Source organism: Saccostrea cucullata, unplaced genomic scaffold (assembly GCF_032062105.1).
Source record: "Saccostrea cucullata isolate Sc308-1 unplaced genomic scaffold, CSIRO_AGI_Scuc_v1 ctg3839, whole genome shotgun sequence".
NCBI classification, from domain to species: domain Eukaryota; kingdom Metazoa; phylum Mollusca; class Bivalvia; order Ostreida; family Ostreidae; genus Saccostrea; species Saccostrea cuccullata.
The window spans coordinates 79,399-87,412 of record NW_026938896.1 but is presented as its reverse complement, the minus strand read 5'-3'; the positions used below and the strand labels follow the sequence as shown (position 1 = coordinate 87,412).

The window sequence follows — 8,014 nt, the reverse complement described above, 5'->3', positions numbered from 1 at the left end:
TGAGTGGACAGGTGAAAGTTTTTGGTGCAGGTTTCATTTCCAGGTTTCTATGAGCCTTATAATGACCAAACTTGCATGGATGGTACATCTAAGGGTGCATTCTACCAGACTTGCTTTGGATGCTGAATCTGACCTACATTTTCTGGATTAGTGAAAAGGTTAGTTTTTTATACAGGTTTCGTTTCCAAGTAACTTTGAGCTCTATGTTGAGCAAACTTGCATGGATGATACATCTTAGGATGCACACTAATGGACTTGCTTCAGTTGCTGAATTCGACATACATTCTTTTCATACAGCCTTCGGCTTTCAGAGTATCAATAGTATATTTCTTGACTAATAACATGCGGGCTCGCTATTCAAAGAAATTAAAACCCATGTGACATCACCAGTATAAATACCGACCGCCATGCTTGAATCACTCATATTTTTCTTGGCGCACGTTGTGCGGGCTTTAAGGTATACTTCGAAATATTTTGATTAAATTGGACTTTAGACGAAGTCTTAACTTTACGTGTTGTATACACAGTTATTTTTTAAGTGTGTTATTGTTTCTCAGATTTGGTCTGGGCTTTCACGTGGTTCACGTGAATTTCATGGTTTGTTGTGAAATTTACATGCATGTCCTCAGAAAATTCTGACGTACTCTCGATAATGGCAGAGTCGGATGATGAATCTTTTGAGGGGTTTAATAGCGAGGATATTAGAAAAGCAGAGAAAAAACTCGCTTCTAAACTAGGAAGAATAGAAACTAGGGCAACTGCAGGTTCTGCAGTGCAAAATGCACCTAATGATGATGAACAAGGGTCTTCAACGTCGACGGCAAAGCCGTCTTCGGCAAGTAAAAAAGGTAGCAAACGTAAAGGGCCAGGCAGTAATGCCACTAAAGCGAAGAAAAATAAACAAGTTGAAATTTCTGGTAATGACATTACTAGTGCAATGTTAAACATGGACACTGAGAGTGTTGACAAATTCAAGGAAATGATGGGTATAAATGATATAATTGGGTGCATTTATAACCTTCAGCAAGATAAATTGAATCAATTAGATCAATTAGAACAAGAGTCCAGTGTGGACCTTGATGTTAATAATAATGAGCGTGAAGGCTCAAGTCTAAATGAGGGAAATGATTTTGATTTTTTCATGGATGACAAAGAATCTGATGAAAAAGGTCATGATGAAGAGTTAGATAATGATTGGGACATTCCAGATTGGTTTACAACAGATAAAAAAGGGAAGAATGTTGATGATAAATTAGCTAACATGGTTAACACTCTCTGTATTAAAGAGGGCGAAACAGAGAAGATAATAGAGAGTAATCAAAGACCAGCTAATTGCACTTGTTTGTTAGCCCCATGAGTAAACACAGACATATGGAATATTATGCCCAAATTTGCTCAAAGTAGAGACTCGGGCTTTCAAGCTGTACAGAAAACAATAGCAACAGGTATTATTCCGTTGCTTAAAATAGCTGAAATGTCAAAAACAGATGAGAAAATGAAGGAAGTTAGAAATCTGATTAAACAGTCAATTATTCTGTTGCGTAACTCAGTGTATCAATTGTCTCAGAAAAGAAGATTTCTTTTGAGAAAGGTCTTGCCAAACAGGTTCTCGGACATATGCAATGCCTCACAACCTGTTACGGAGTTGTTATTTGGATCAGATATCCAAAAGAAAATTAAAGAGTTGTCAGATTTTGACAAGTACAAAAGGGTTGATAAATTTAGAGGTGCTTATAACAACTCGGGCAACAGGGGAAGAAGAAACTTTCCATACAACTATTACTATGGCAGAGGTAGAGGATCAAATAAGCCTTTTTTAGGGGGAAGGAACACATACACTTGAGATTCGAGACAGGAAAAAAGAGGAAGACGAGAGAAATACTGAGTGAGACAAACACGGTAAGTGTTGGTCAAATTAAACATCATGTAACACAATGGGAAAACATCATTAAGGATTCATGGGTTCTGAAGACAATCCAGGGTTATGAGATTGAGTTTGATGAGATTCCTTATCAATCAAAAAAGCCATCTCAAATTTCTTTTAATGACCAAGAATCTGTTATCGTAAACGAAGAGATAATGGAGTTGCTTAGAAAAGGTGCAATAGGAGAAATAAATGAAAATGATGCTCTATTTATTTCTAATATATTTGTTGTTCCTAAGAAAAATGGGAAACTCAGACCTGTGATAAATTTACGAAATCTAAATGAATTTGTCTCGTATGAAAAATTTAAACAAGAAAATTTAAATCAAATTTTGAGTATTTTACAGAAAGGAGATTTTTTCTGCAGTGTCGATCTTAAAGATGCTTATTTTAGTGTTCCAATTGCAAAAGAGTTTCAGAGATATTTGAGTTTTCAATGGAACAGAAAGGTTTATTGTTTTGTGGTTTTACCATTCGGATTGATTTCAGCGCCCAGAATTTTCACAAAGATTTTAAAACCTGTGTATGCTTACTTTAGATCCATTGGTATCAGATGTTCCTATTATCTGGATGATTCTTTAATTATGAATCATAGTTTGGCTTATTGTATGAAGAATACTCAATTCATTATTAAGATACCTTACATTCATTAGGTTTCTGTGTTAACTTTGAGAAAACTGTGACAAAACCAACTCAAGTAATTGAATTTTTTGGGTTGATAATTGATTCGAAAAAGTTCATGGTATTTTTACCAAGGGAGAAAATAGATAGGATAAAAAGTACTGCTTCAAAATTTATTGCAGGAAGAATGTATTAGTATTAGAGAAGTGGCAACTTTCATAGGGCTTATTGTACATGCATTTAATGCAATTTCCATAGGACCCCTTTATTACCGATCTTTAGAAAGGGACAAAGTTAAGGCATTGAATGAAAATGGTGATGATTACGATGGAAGTATAAAATTATCTAGTCAAAGTAAGAATGAAGTAGTTTGGTGGATAGAAAATATCGAAATAAAAAATGGTAAACTTATTCAATTACTGCCCATAGATTTTTGGATAGAATCTGATGCCTCTTGTGTAGGAATGGGTGCTGTTTTTAGAACAGATTACTTTAGCAGACAGTGGTCAGAAAGAGAGAAAAAGTTCCATATAAATTATTTGGAGTTATTGGCCATATTCTTTGCTTTAAAGTATTTTTTTTAAAGATCAAACAAATATTCATGTCGGTATAAAATGTGATAATAGGACAGCCATTTCCTATGTAAATAATATGGGAGGAATGGTTTCAAAAGACATGGATTATTTAGCAAAGGATATTTGACAGTGGTGTTGTACAAGGAATATATGGATAACTTGTCAGTATCTCCCTGGAAAATTAAATGAGGTAGCAGATTATTATTCTAGGGAAACTACTACATCAGGTGATTGGAGTCTAAAATCAGAAATTTTTGATAGAATTACGAAACAGTTTTTTAGTCCAGATGTAGATCTTTTTGCATCAGGTAACAATTTTAAAATTCAAAGGTATGCCCATATGAAAAAATACTATTAGAATTCAATCGGAGTATTCAGTTGACTACTAGTTGACGGTCAACTGACCGTCAATTGACCATTAGTTGAATTTTTGCCATGCAAATGAGGGAGCGATCAACTCATTTGCATAGAGCGGACCACTGTTGAATGCTCCTATATATTCTTTGCAGTTGACCGCTAGTTGAATACTCCTCTATTTCCTTTACAGTTGACCGCTAGTTGAATACTCCACTATTTCCTTTACAGTTGACCGCTAGTTGAATACTCCACTATTTTCTTTGCAGTTGACCGCTAGTTGAATACTCCTCTATTTCCTTTGCAGTTGACCGCTAGTTGATTACTCCTGTATTTCCTTTGCAGTTGACCGCTAGTTGAATACTGCACTATTTCCTTTGCAGTTGACCGCTAGTTGAATACTCCATTAGTTAGTGCACGTAGGTTGCTTTCAATAAATAATTGAAAAAAATGGAGGGAGATTTGAAATCTAAGACAAGCAGTGTTCTTGAAAATATGAAAAGTCAAACCAATAGAGTTTCTAAATTGACATAAATGTACTTGTAAATTTAAATGCATTATAAATGAATTGAGCTGGCACACTCTCATAAGTTGTTACAGTCTTTTTGTCTCGCCTGCGACGAATGTCGCGAAGCGAGACATAGCGACCATAGATTCCGTCGTCGTCGTCGTCGTCGTCGGCGTCCAACTTTTGGTTAACCCAAATGTCAAAGTTTTATAAACTGCAATAACTTTCTCAAATTTTATTCAGTCTTCTTGAAATTTGGACACAATATTCAGTATGGATAAAAATTTATATCCCAAGTATGATTTTGAAAAAAAAAATTCAAATTTTTCCGTATTTTTTCCTTAAGTTGGACTTAGTTTTTTCATGATAATTTATGGTGAAGACCTATATTCCAGCAACTATAAGTTATAGGGATATGATAATTAGTCAGTGGATACATCATGGGTAACCACAAACGTCAGTACCAGAATTAGGTCATCTTGACCTACATTTTTCTGCATGAGTGACTTTGGTTAAATTTTTGGTGGAGGTCCATATCTCAGCATCTATAACTTATAATGGCATGATGATTTGTCATTGTACAGGTTATAAGTAACCAACAACATCAGTACCAGAATTAGGTCATTTTGACCTACATTTTTCTGCATGAATGACTTTGGTTAAATTGATAATGGAGGTTCATATTTCAGCAACTATAACTTATAGTGGCATGATAGTTAGTCAGTGGATACATCATGGGTAACCACAAACGCCTGTACCAGAATTAGGTCATCTTGACCTACATTTTTCCGCATGAGTGACTTTGCATAAATTTATGGTGGAGGTCCATATCTCAGCAACTATAACTTATAGTGGCATGATAATTTGTCAGTGGATACATCATGGGTAACCACAAACGCCTGTACCAGAATTAGGTCATCTTGACCTACATTTTTCCGCATGAGTGACTTTGCATAAATTTATGGTGGAGGTCCATATCTCAGCAACTATAACTTATAGTGGCATGATAATTTGTCAGTCTACACATCATGGGTAACCAACAATATCAGTACCATAATTAGGTAATCTTCACCTACATTTTCTGCATGAATGACTTGATACATATACAGTGGATTTGATTTCAAAATGCAAGTTCAAATTATTGCGACTCATAACACGTTGCAATATTCGCAATAATAAAAACATCACAATAATTTGTGAATTTACAGGGTATATGTATATATATATAAATGCCAATATAATCGCCAAGGGATTAGATATTAAGTCAGCTGTTCCATTTCTTTATTATTGTATTTTTGAGTTATTCCTTCTGAAATGTCAATAAATGCTTCAGTTTATCAGACAATCATTTCTTACTAACCACAGCGACAGCAGGCGAGACACAGGGTTGCGGGCAACCCTTACGTACTTTTTTCATTTTCTTGGCAGAAAAGGTTATATATAGAATTAGTCTAAAGCAATTGTATATTTTTACAACACAACAAGACACTTGATGCATAACAGGTTTTCAGAATTCTTTCCATATTTAAAAAAAGTACACAAAAAGGGACCTATACTGGCTACATTGTTTTGCATTCCTATTATATCTGTTTAAAAATAACAAGTTTAGTAAAAACAAATCTTTAAATTTTATATACTTACAATAGTACATGAGATATTTCACACGCTGAATCATCACGAAGACAATAATAATGTTTCAAATCAAAATTCCCATCTTCTACAGAAAACACACATGTACTGATTCAAATCTTGGTTGTTGTAATTATGGTATAACAAACCCGATCTATGATAATGTAATTTTGAACCCAACATAAATTTAGCGTGGGAGAAATTTTCTAACAAGTCGGAGTGTTCAACTAGTGGTCAACTCTTGTTCTGCATGAAATTTCAAAGTATGAGCATTCAACTAATGGTCAACTGGCCGTTTTATGCAAATCAGTTGATCGCTTTTCAGAAAAGCATTCAACTCCGAGTGGTCAACTGTTTTCGCATTAACAGTTGACGACTAGTTGACGGTTAGTTGACGGCTAGTTGACGGTCAACTACACATTTTCGTATGGGTGTTTCTTGGTCTTTTAGTCCAAATGCATGGAAAGTTGATGCCTTTTCTTTTCTGTGGACAGAATTAATACCTTATATATTTCCACCTTTCCATCTGTTAGGAAGAGTTTTCAATAAGATCAAGGAAGATAGGGTAGATAGAGCTATTGTGGTTTTTCCTGTATGGCGATCTCAAACTTGGTTTCCCCTTTTACTATCAATGATTGTTTCAATTCCAGTTAGACTGCCAAGACATGCAGATCTTCTGACCGATGGAAACAGAAACCACCCCATGAACAAGAAAATCATCTTAGCCACCGCAGTTTTCTCTGGAAAGCCTTGGAGGATAAAGAATTTCCAAAGGACATTAGACTCATCATCTTGTCCTCATGGAGAGGATCGACCCAAAAACAATACTACCTTGCATGGTGAAAATTCATTTTTTAGTGTAATAAACGAAACAAAAATGTATATGAAATTTCTGACAAGGATCTGATGTCTTATTTGTTTTCATTATTTAAAGAAGGGAAATCTTACTCTTGTGTCAATACTCATAAAGAAGCTGTAACTCAGACTTTATCTTTATTAGATCAAAAATGGAATAAAAATTCAGCATTACTATCAAAATTTATGAAAGGGTTGTTTAATTCAAGACCAAATTTGCCAAGATATGAATTTACATGGGATGTGACTAAAGTTCTTACATGTTTAAAGTCTCTTTTTCCTTTGGATTCATTAGATATGAAACATCTTACTTGGAAGATATGTACACTTTTAGCTTTAACAACAGCAGCTAGGGCACAAACTCTTGTTAATTTGAGTATTAAGAATATGAAGTTAAGTACAGAGAGAGTTATTTTTTATTTTACGTCATTACTTAAGACTTCTAGACCAGGAAGGTCATTTTCTATCACCCTTGATAGATACAAGGATGAAAAACTTTCTGTTGTGTGTACGCTACAGGAATATATTAAAAGAACAAGTGACTTTCGCAAGTGTGATCAGCTTCTTATATCATTTAAGACATTCGATCAAGTTTCCACAAGCACTATAGCTAGATGGATTAAGTGCGTAATGGAAAGTGCTGGAATAGACATTAAGACTTTCAAGGCGCATTCAATTCGTTCAGCATCTTCTGCAGCTCTGAAAAGTGGTGTTTCCTTAGCAAATATTCTGAAGACTGGAGATTGGTCCTCATCGAAGAACTTCAAAAAATTTTATTTTAGAGACATTTAGAATAATGATTCCAATTCTTATATGGATGGTGTGTTAAACTGTGATTGATGTTTTTTCCAAATAAATGTTTTGATTTAATTTATTGTCAATTCTTTAAACATGCTATTGATACTCTGAAAGCCGAAGGCTGTATGAAAAGAATGGGCCCCTCATCCAAGCATACCCTGGATGTGATGGATGAGGGACATTCTTGGAGTACAGCCTGAGGCTGAAGAGTATCAACTTTCCCACCCATGTGAGAATACATGGAATAATACATCACTTATTTATTTACGCCTCTTTATTATTGCATACATTGACAATAAATTTGCTTTAAATTATGAGTGATTCAAGCATGGCGGTTGGTATTTATACTGGTGATGTCACATGGGTTTTAATTTCTTTGAATAGCGAGCCCGCATGGTATTAGTCAAGAAATATGCTATTGATACTCTTCAGCCTCAGGCTGTACTCCAAGAATGTCCCTCATCCATCACATCCAGGGTATGCTTGGATGAGGGGCCCATTTTCCAGACAATGGACCTCGTAAAAGTTATGGGTGCATGTCTTTTACCTAGAAACTATAAGGCTTATATAAACCAAACTTGCTCAAATGATGCATCAAGGGATGAAAACTCTTAAACTTGCTTCAGATGCTGGATTTTAATTACGTTTTCATGATGAAGTACTAGTTTGAAGTTTTTATATAGGTCTATTCCAAAGTATCAAATCAAAATTGCATAATTTTTTCATTTTTGGATGTACACATTTTGTTGG

The 8,014-nt window shown here is 34.8% G+C and overlaps 1 pseudogene; it reads left to right on the top strand.

The window, feature by feature from the left end:
* Positions 1-619: 619 nt before the first annotated feature.
* LOC134251723 (uncharacterized) lies at positions 620-2,217 on the top strand (annotated as a pseudogene).
* The last annotated feature ends 5,797 nt before the right edge of the window (positions 2,218-8,014 follow it).